This window comes from Parasteatoda tepidariorum, chromosome 2 (genome assembly GCF_043381705.1).
Source record: "Parasteatoda tepidariorum isolate YZ-2023 chromosome 2, CAS_Ptep_4.0, whole genome shotgun sequence".
Classification (NCBI taxonomy): Eukaryota; Metazoa; Arthropoda; class Arachnida; order Araneae; family Theridiidae; genus Parasteatoda; species Parasteatoda tepidariorum.
The window spans coordinates 82,402,110-82,413,038 of record NC_092205.1 but is presented as its reverse complement, the minus strand read 5'-3'; the positions used below and the strand labels follow the sequence as shown (position 1 = coordinate 82,413,038).

General features: G+C 31.7%; 1 long non-coding RNA gene across 2 annotated transcripts in view; it reads right to left on the bottom strand.

Moving 5' to 3' along the window:
• LOC122270466 (uncharacterized) overlaps window positions 1-10,929 on the bottom strand; it is a 79,639-nt gene that overhangs the window by 12,502 nt on the left and 56,208 nt on the right. For both annotated transcript variants that reach the window (XR_011636192.1, XR_006225813.2), the window contains one exon: window positions 3,332-3,384. This is a non-coding gene — a long non-coding RNA (uncharacterized lncRNA). The remainder of the gene's footprint in view (window positions 1-3,331; window positions 3,385-10,929) is intronic.

Here is a 10,929-nt window from a genome sequence, read left to right as displayed (position 1 = left end):
TATATATATGTGAAGTCTTTTTTCAGCAACAGCCTTAATCTATTGTCCTCTTCAATCAGAAAATATTTTTATATTCATACAATATCGTAAGGGTTATTAAAGTCATTAATCATTAAAAAAATTTCGATCTGTGATGAATTAAAAATATTAGCATTTTGGTATGTATCAGCTATTGCATCAAGCTCATTTAGTCTCCTAAGGGGAGACGGGAGAGCAGAAATCAGAAAGGGATTCATAGTTTATTCTGCCTTCACGATGGAGTCCCCGTATTTCCCACCAAACGGTCACGTGTCTGTTTTATACTGACATTTATGGGGTGTTGTTAAGCCTACTTAGTACAGAGGGGCATATGCATTAAATAAACGTACAGTCATTTCTTTCTATTCATACAATGGTGCGTTTATCCATGGGAGTATGTGTTATGCAACTTTCGGCTTGTATGCAAGCAAAATTGTGATTGATGGAATTTATTAAGTTCTTGTGGTAACCGAATTACTCATGTACCTCTTAAGGGAATAAAGGGAACATTTTATTTTAAAAATCTTATTGAAATATGTGGTGCGCTGATTTGCAGTGATTAAAATTTTGATCTTTGATGCGTAAACGCTGTTAATAAAACTGCTTTGAAAAAGTTTAATATAAGGCTCAAGTTCGATATTTTGATTCATTGATTTAATTTTGGTAAAAATGATTCATCAATGAAATTTTTAGCATGATTTACAAACTTGAATTAAGGTTGGTAAATATAATAATTTACATCTTCACTTATTGCGCTGAATTTCATGTACTGCACAGAATATCATTTAAATTTAGCCAATATCTTGATATGACGCTAAGTTGAACCTTATTATTGTGCAAATTTGTCCTACTTGTTTACATGATATTAAGGATTAACTTAGACGGAATCATGGTTCAACTTTGCACACAGTTATTGCTTTTTATGCCTGAAATATTATAAATAATTATAAAATTTTAATATAAGTTAAGTATTAAGTATTCATGGATAAAAAATATTTCATCGGTGCTTGAGAAAATTTTTTAGTAAATTGAAGTGGGTAAATATAATTATCCACCTGTCACAAACGTTAATGAATGTTCAATAATAATAGTGCTTAAATTAGCCACAATCCTAAGAAGGTGCCAAATTTAAACCTTATTACTGTCATCTAACATTCACAAATCAATCTCCCCATATTACACGATGCTCTGGAACAACTTGGAAGGAAACATGGTACAATTGTAAGTCGACCTTAACCTGAGATTATTAATAAAAAAAATTCATGAAATGTTATTAAGTTATAAAAAAAAGTTTTATATAAGATAGTTCGTACATGATAATTTATTAATTTCATTTCAGTAAAAATGATTTTTCAGTGTATAAGTAAAAATTTATGTAGCAAGATTCTCCAATTGATTTGGTTTGGTAGTAAAAGTTTATCCTTTTAAAATACTCTGATTTATTTTAATAGATAAAGAGCACTGTGGACTATTAACATTTCTTTTATTTTAATGCATGAAACTTTGATAAGCTTTAAAAAAGTTAAATGTTTGGGATATTTGATAATGATTTAATGAGATAGTTCATTAATCATTAATTTTATTGCAGTAAAAATAATTCATCAGTGCTCAAGTCAAAATTTACTGCAAATTAACTTCAATCAATTGAAAGTAAAAAACGAGATTTAAGATTTTAAACTCGATTTCAAGTAAGTCTTAAAAGGACGTTTCACTTTATAATATTTTAAGTTATGGTAAGTTGTATGCAGAAACGCAACAGGGACAGCAAATTTTTGGACTAAGAGAAATTAAATGGTAATTAATACATTTTAAAGGAGTTTTATGGGTTATGTTTTTATGTATAAATGTTTTATTATTTTTATGTTTTAATATTTATACTTTTATGTCTTATGTTTTAATATTTTTATATTTTATGTTTTTATATTTATTTTGTTTTTTTTATGTTTTATGTTTTAATATTTTGATATTTTTTATTTTTATGATTCTATTTTTTATGTTTCGTGTTTTTATGTTTATGCATAAAGGAGTTTTATAGCAAAATAAATTACTGTTGAAATAATTTTCAAAACTGAACCGAAGCATTTGTTGCTTTCCATTATTTCACAATACATCTTCGACGGGGCAAATGTACAATCAATTCGTGGTAATTCGAGTCTAAAGGGACCAATGAAATCTTTCGACAGTTATAAAATTTAATATTTCGATTTCCCTTTTTTGGGTTTTTTATTTAAAATATATTTTTTGGAAGTTTAATTAATACATAATTAACTAAATTAGTATTTTATACTCTCTTGCTTTTCAGCTAACTAGCAAAAAGCGACTAAAAAATAATTCAACTATAAATATAACATGAAAATTATTATAAAAAACAAACAAAAAATACTTATTTTTAAAATTTATATCCTTGAGTACTTTTATGAACTATATTTTCCACGCTTTATTTATACATTGTAGTCTTTTAATAAATTATGACTAAAATATTTTCTTTTTAACAACGAAAAGAAGGGAGACTGAAATAAGGGCACGTGGAGATGACATGTTTAATAGAGCTCCCTCAAACGAACGATAGATAAACACGTGTGCAAGATGCCACCTTTTTCCATCCTAGGACAAAAGATTTGAAGCAGTGGCCATGATGCAACTGGTTGGACGGATTGAATCGCTTCTATATCCCCCAAAACCAATCATTATTTTCTGCGAGGGTGGGCGTACTCCACCCACCCTATCCCGGAAATTCAAAAGCGTGGGAAGAATTCAGATCCCGGACAATTCATCTTTTTTGAGCCAGAAAGGATTTTTTCTGTGGTACAACAAAGCCTTCCTCGGAAACCGTCCTTCTCGTCTGCTTTTGTCGAGAGCTCGAATGTTCGATATGTTTTCGGGGTAGACAAAAGTGTTCCGAGCGAAGATGCTCTCTGAACTGAATAAAAAGGATAATATTCTTTTTCATTGTGCTCTGCCACCCACGTTGAATATGAGAAATGTCTTATGGAAGGTAACAGTGCTTTCAGTTGTGTTTTTTTCTGGGACACACATAAACAAACTAGCCAGAAAATATTTTAAATGCATTCTCTGTTCATTGTCAAAAATTTCATTAAGTTAAAAGCAACATACACTGCCAAATAAAACAATTGAGGGCTTTAATACAAAAAGCAGGTAAATCTAAACAATCCCACATATTTTGTGATCTGGTTTGTGACTTGGTTTGGTTTGGTGGTGGTCTGCTTGGTGACTGGTAGGATGTCTAGTTTATTTTGGTAAAAAAAAAAAAACGAATAAAATGAAATAAGATACAAAGTGGAAGTAGTCTTACCCACTGATGTTGCATTTGTGCTCTGTTCTTGCACCCATCGAAACAGGAACAGTCTACAAAAAACATTCACTGTTAAAAATTTCATAAAATGAAAGCAACGTTCATTGCTAAATAAAACAATCGAGGACTTTGATTCAGGAAAAAGGTAAGTCTAAGCAAACCCATAAATTTTTATGGTCTAGTTTGCGGTTTGATTTGGTGGTGGTCTGGTAGATGGTTGGTCTGTGGCTGGTTGGAGGTCTAGTTAGGTGTTTTGGTTAAAAGCCAAATGAAATTAAGTAAGACAAAAAGTTGAAGTAATTTTATTCACTGATGCTATATTTTGTGCTCTGTCCTAACAACACAAATCAAAGCAGGTTCAGTCTACTGAAAAACTTTTACTGCTCATTGTTAAAAACATAAAATAAAGTAAGTAAGAAGCAGTTAAGTTTAGACAGACTTACAAATTCTGATGGTTTTATTTGGTAATGATCTGGTTATAGTTGATTGTTAGTCTAGTTTGTTGTCTTAGTGAAAAGTCAAATGGAACAACACAAGTTATCTTATCCACTGATGTTTAATTTGTGCTCTGTTCTTGCCCTCATCGAAACAGATATAGTCTACAGAAAAAATATTCATGAAGTAAAGCAAATGAAGATTTAGACAGACTTACAAATCATGGTGGTCTGCCCTGTTGTTCGGTTTTATGGTGGTCTGGTTGGTGGCTGGTTGCTAATCAATTTTGGTGAGAAGCCAAATTAAATTAAATAAGGCACCAGATTGATGTAGTTTTACCCAATGATCTGTATCGTGATTTTACATGAATCAAAATAGCTACATTTTCCTTGATCAGAAATGCATTAAGAATGAAAAACTATTATTTTCTTGCTTCTCACATTAAGACCTTTAATTGAAGCATGGAGAAGTTCTTAAATAGAATTGATTACTTTCAGCAAAAGTCATTTGAGGCTACTAGTTTTTAAATCATTCTCTTTTCACATTTAATTAATTTACAAAAGTAATCTAATGACTTCTTTTTCTAAACCAGCTAATATAATTTTAACAAATCGGAAAAACGTATTCCTAATTATAATGCACAGTGTTACAGAAGTATTATTACATACTTATGTAACAATACAACACATGCTGAAGGATTGGGGTAGACTCGGACAATTGTCCAGTTGAAATTCCGCACAAGAAGTGAAATGCCTTTTAATTTTTTTCGTGGCGGATGGTTTTGTGTACGCTTGCCATGCTCTACAAATTTATAGAAAGAATTCTTCACATGTAGTACATATTAATAAAAATATTAACTGGTAAGCATTTAGTTATTAGTTAAAATAAGCATGCAAAATATTGAAATTAACGTTTACAAAGTATGAACATGAGACTATTTGTGTTTTGAAGAAAGCATATTCAACGTTAGACCTAGTTTAATGACAGTCCTTTGTCCTGGAGTTCAGCCTGGTGTATATTTCAGAGAGTCTAAGTAATCAACATTTTTCTTGTGCGTAATGAAATTATAAGTTGTTATTTTTTTCTTCACAAAATTTAATCATTTCATGAACTGCCAGTTGTCGGCCATGGAGGTTAAGGTTCCATCGCTTCAAGACTAGCGACATTATGGTGGTTATGTGGTTAGTACTAAGCACCAATTCCTTTCTCTTCACAAAAACACTTAACTACAAGAAAATTACAGTTACATCGAAATATTTATAATTTCTAAATTAATATTAAATGGAATAATCAGTTTTTAAGAGTAATCATAGTCACAAATAAAAGTGTTTTACTTTTTTATTAGTATTTTAATCACTACTGGAAAGCTTTGTATTTTCACCAGCAAATTTATAATTCAAAAGCTACTTTTCGGTTAGCCGGGCGAACGCGATAGGTCACAAAAAATGCAGAACTCAACCAGCTTTTTTTTATTTATTTTTTTATTTTCTAAAGCACATAAAAATTAAATAAAATAAAAAATTAAAAAATAAATAAAAAACTTGAAGGAAAAATATTTTAATTTTCTTGTTTCGGCTAACTGAAAAGTACTATCCAAATTTCATGATGTTTATATCTTAGAAAAATAGAATACTTATTTGAATCATGTGTATTAGAAAAAAATTATTTAACTTTCTGCAATTTGCTTTACTCATATTTCATTAGATTTATCATTTAAAAAAATCTTATGATAATTTTTCTATAAACACATTTAAATAAGTCAAAGTGCAAATTAAGTAATATTTTTAAACACGGTCCAAATCATATGCCTTATACAGTTTTTGTCTAATAAAAATTACCAATGAGCACATTTTTTTGTTAAACTGTCTAAAAATTTCTATTTAAAACAAAAACTGACTTCCTGATGATAAATAGTTTTTACTGGCTTCTGATTTGATTTTACAAATGACAAAGTGAAAAATATTAATTGCAGATTTATTCACTTTTTTAATACTACTATCATACTACCTCTAAATCTGAAAAGGGAAAAGAAAACGAAGACCATTTTTTAAACTTTTTTATAAAGTACGAACTTTGATAGTGCAATCACAAACACATGGTCAAAAAACATTCATCTAGCTGACCCCAGCAGATCCAAGAAATACTGGCAACAATATCTTTAAAAATCGACTTTTTTTGAATTTCATTTATTCGTCTCTGATTTTCAAAACTTTTTGAATAAACTTTTTCACTCCTGACGGAAAAAAAATAATAAGTGAAAAGCGACCCTCTTTTTACCAACACTTGAATTTATATGTCCGTCCGTCCGTGAAACCTCTTGGCGTAATATTTATTCTAGAGAGGAGGTCCTGATCTTTTATGTTATTCACAGAAGCAGGACCTTTTCAGCAGAATCTGTTTTTGTTAGCCGGTGCAAAGCTTATCCTTCTTTCTATGAGCAATTCAAAGAAATCGCCCCCGCTTTTATGGCCCAAACTTTCAGCAAGGCTTGGCGAACCGAAGTAATGCGATTATTTGGTTAAGTTCATTGAGGTATGGCATTAATGAAAAATGATGTATGATGGGATATTGCAGATAATGCCCATGGTAAGAAGAGTTGAATTTCAGAATTCGTGAAAGGAAGAAAAAAAAAACTAAAAAAAGAGCAGCTTTTGGTGAAAAGATTCTATTTAGAGCATTTAGAAAATTTGAAATAAAAAGAAAATCTATGCAGTTGCGTTTCCTTTTATTATTTTTGATGACATGAAAAATTAAAAAGCAGGAATATAAAACTTATTGCCGTTAATAAAGTAGCCACGATTGCTCAGCGGTTAAGGCACTGAACTGTTATTGTGAAGAACTAGTGTTCAATCCCAGTGCTTGGTTATGGCTTGGATATCAGCTTGCCAGCTATAAGTGAAGAAGACCAGTGCTGATCACATTGCCACAATCATGCCGTTGGTCAGGAAATTGTGTAGCCTTAAGCTCCATGATCCACCTCTCCCATAACGGTAAAGCTTTATTTTTACTTTTTAATAAAGGCAAAATTACTTTCTTAATAAAGTAATTTTGCCTTTGGTTATTTTTACATGAATTTATATCATTAAAAAAAAAAATTAAACATATGAACTTAATGGAAAGCCTATTAACTTAAAGAATATTTGCTACTAGATTTCTTTAATAATTGCAAATGGATTCTAAACTTAATAAGAGTAAATACGGTCAGTTATTGTTTGTAGTTCATTAAAAGAATTGATATGAAAAAAATATTTAAAAAAAAGAAAAAAAACTTTTAACTATTAGAGTAGAATAATACAAGTGAATCCTACTCTGATCACAAGTAAATCAGAGAAATTTTGCATTTTCTCTACTGTACTTGTAATTAGTGTGCGTGAAGCATTCAGTTATATTATTTTACTATAATAGTCCGGTACTTTTTCCAAGATAAAATTTCACATTATCCTTCTTAAAAAAAATTAAATATCTAATTTATTTGAAAGCAGTAGTTGAATGCAATGGTCGGCTTAAATATTATTAGTAAATGTTTTCGTCTTTATTTAATAATTGTCGATAGCTTCTAAACTTAATGACAGTGAATATGGTCAGTTCTTTTTTTATAGTTCATTGGAAAACTGGTATGGAAAATTTTATCTCAAAATACTGTCGGACCACCATGGTAGAATTATATAAATGAATCATACTTGTACTCATTTACTACATTACTCATTTAAGACATTACTAGTAAATTAGAGAAACTTTGCACTTTCACGTTCGTATACTCTGCGCAAGTTCAGTAAACAAGTAAGAAGTTATGAATCTTCAGCAACAGAGGAATAGAACATTATTACTATGGAATAGAATCAAACTACATGAAAACGTCATTGATTAGCTTAGATTTTACTACAGTCTACTATAGAGTTTAGTTCTGTTATCAATGAGTATACTTGATTAACCCTACATGTACTAATACTTTTGTCCTAAACGGTAGGCAAGAAAAAAGAATCAAAACTCTCATTGGTAATCATTTTAAATACCAATTTTTTAGAATAGCTGGTAAATACTTTAAATGAAAGATCAAAACTTCTCAGAAATCTCTTTTTATCAAAATACCACGAATCTCTACAAAACGAATGTCAATTTAAAGGGCATCAAGTGATGAAAACCTCAATAGCAAATCTTCACGGTCACACTTACAAGTAATAAGACTATATACCAAACCAATTTAAGACTTATTGTTCAGATCTTAAAATGGTGGGGGCGAATGCTTTTTGAATCGGAGAAATGCGGACATTTCTAATTCCAAAGAATGAAAAACCGCTGATGTAGTAGTAGCAAATCGGTAGAGTAGTATTTTCCCTCAAAAGGAAAAAAAAAATAGAGGGTGGTATTAAAAAAAAAATTGAAGGGGGAAAACAGTTGCAATTGATGGAGGGTAGGGCGCTTTACAATGGAACCTGGAGCAGGCCTACAACACTCGACCGTTGTTGGGACTTAGCATTCGTTATTCTATACGGAGATAAACAGCCCAAAAGTGGAGAAAGACCAAAAGAATAGTCGGGGGTTGGGGTAGAGACAGGCCTCCTCAATCTTGTGTGTTTGAAAAAAAAAATTCGGGGGCTTTAGAAGGGCTTGGGATAACATAGAGGTCTTGACTTGCAATGAAAGTGCGTGGATTCCCTGCTGATAGATTACTCACTCCTGCTTTAGTATCAAAAGCATTTTAGAACCCCTATAATCCCTTGTCAACATTTGGACTTAGCGCCGGAATGCTGATACCTGCCCGACAATCAATAAACTTTTCCTGATAAATTGTCCGTGAGAAGGGGATATTACTGCCTCCCCCTTCTCCACAAATTTTCAACGCTTGTTGAAAATTGTTAAAATGGCAATATTTGTGTAATCAGAATACTACTATTTGGTCAACAGGAGTTTCTGGGGATTTGTTGTTAAATGTTGCTTCTACTTATTCGTATAGCATTCTGTAAGCAAGTAATTTTGATTTCCATTTTTATGTTCGTGTAACTAACTAAGCTCAGCATTGAAGTTTCTGACCAACAACAGTTGACGAATCTGTAATCTTTTCTTGGGAAAGCCGAATCATTGCCCCATTGAAACATTGCCACTGCTACTTCACACATTGCTGAAATGTAAAAGCAACGTGAAGGCACAAATACAATTATAAATGCGAGAGCCATGATGGCTCAGGGGATAGAGCGTTCGCCTTCCAATGAGGTGAACCAGGATCGAATCCCAGTTATAGCTGGTTGATACAAATTCCACATTTAGCTTACATCGACCTCAGTTATGACGTTAAATATCCTTAGTGGTAGACAGATCATGGATTAGAGTACCCTTGACGTCAGGCTAACTGTGGAAGGTTTGTATGGTTTCCCCCTTCATGTAACGCAAATGCTGGTTAGTTCCATCAAAAAGTCCTCTACGAAGGCAAAATTTCACCCAATACTTGATCTAAGAGATCCCTTGTCTTCTAGATTGGGTTCAAAATTACAAGGCTATGGAGTTGAACATTAGTAGTCGTAAACCCAAAATGGGATCGCCTGCTCAACAACGGTTATAAAATAAAAATTATAAAATTATAAATGCCAGAGCATATACTGAAAATAGAAAAAAATATTCAATATACCGGTATTAATAGCTTTACTTTTCTGGCAGAGCTCAAAAGTCAAGTTTATATTTTCTTTTATTTCGTGTGCAAACAAAAATGACTAAATTTCAGAAACGAACAAATTTATGAAAAACCTATCCCAAGTAGAAAGTATACATATATATGCATTACCTCTTAATCAAGAACCGGGAAAAAACATTGCAATTTTCGCCCCAAAAACAAATAACCACACTTTTTTTTTCAGTGAGACAGTACCAAATATTTTTTTAGTGTTCTAACAATCAAATGAATAGTACCAAAGATTTGGTTTTTATTCAAACAATTAAATAATTAGTACCAAAAATTTGGTTAATATTCGAATAATCCAAAAGGTAACCAAAGATTTGGTTTTTATTCTGACAATCTAATAGTACCAAAGATTTGGTCATTATTCTAACAATCAAAAAAATAGTACCAAAGATTTGGCTATTATTCTAACAATTAAATAAGTAGTAGGAAAGATTTGGTTATTATTCCAACAATTAAATAAATAGTACGAAAGATTTGTTCTAACAATTAAATAAAACTTGTTGTTATCACACATATTTCTAAAGGGGAAGAAATAGTAGGATTTCTGAATCCCCTTCCCTCATCCTATTTTTAAGGGCACAAGAATCGTTTCAAATGCAATGGAGTGTGGAGCGTTCCACATTTTACGAGGTCGAGGGTCCCAACATCGCCCCTCTTCAACTGTAGGCCCCGGGTATTGAATTTTAAATCTCTTCCCCCACAAACATTACTCTCAGACTCTCACCCTACCTTTTTCTATGGAAGCTAAGGTACACATTATTCTTTCTATGAAGTGCTCTCTGGAATGTTTTGCAGCGGCAGAATAGTAGGTCTGTTAGTCAAGCTCCATTGCTGCAAATCGGATGTGAAGAGAAAAGAAAAAGAACGATGAAGGATTGACGAGTGGGGATTGCTGTCGATACACACCTACTGCGGATTTTATGTACTTTTTCTCCCTACTGATACTTTAGCATTATTTTGTGCACCTTCTGATTGTGCTTACAACGAAGATGATCGATCAAATGAATTTTAGATATGATATATCCTACCAAAACTGTTGACCAAATAATATATGTATCATATAATTGGTATTCAGCAGAATTTGCGAAATTGTCTTAGTAGAATAAAAGGTCTGTTAGTCACACTTCATTGCTGCAAATTGTAAGTAATGAAAAAAGGATGATGAAGGATTGACGAAAGGAAAGTGCTTTTGAGCCAGGGTTATTGTGGAACTTATATACTTTTTTCTCTATTGATACGCTAGTATTATTTTGTGCATTTTCTGATTGTGCTTACAACGAAAATGATCTATTAAATGAAAGTTAGATATCATATATCCTACCAAAGCAGTTGACCAAATAATATATGTATCATATAATTGGTATTCAGCAGAATTTGTGAAATTGCCTTGATGAAATAGTTAGTCTGTTAGTCACATTTCATTGCTGCAAATTAGATGTAAAGAAGAAAAAAGGATGCTGAAGGATTGACGAGAGGACAGGGCTTTCGA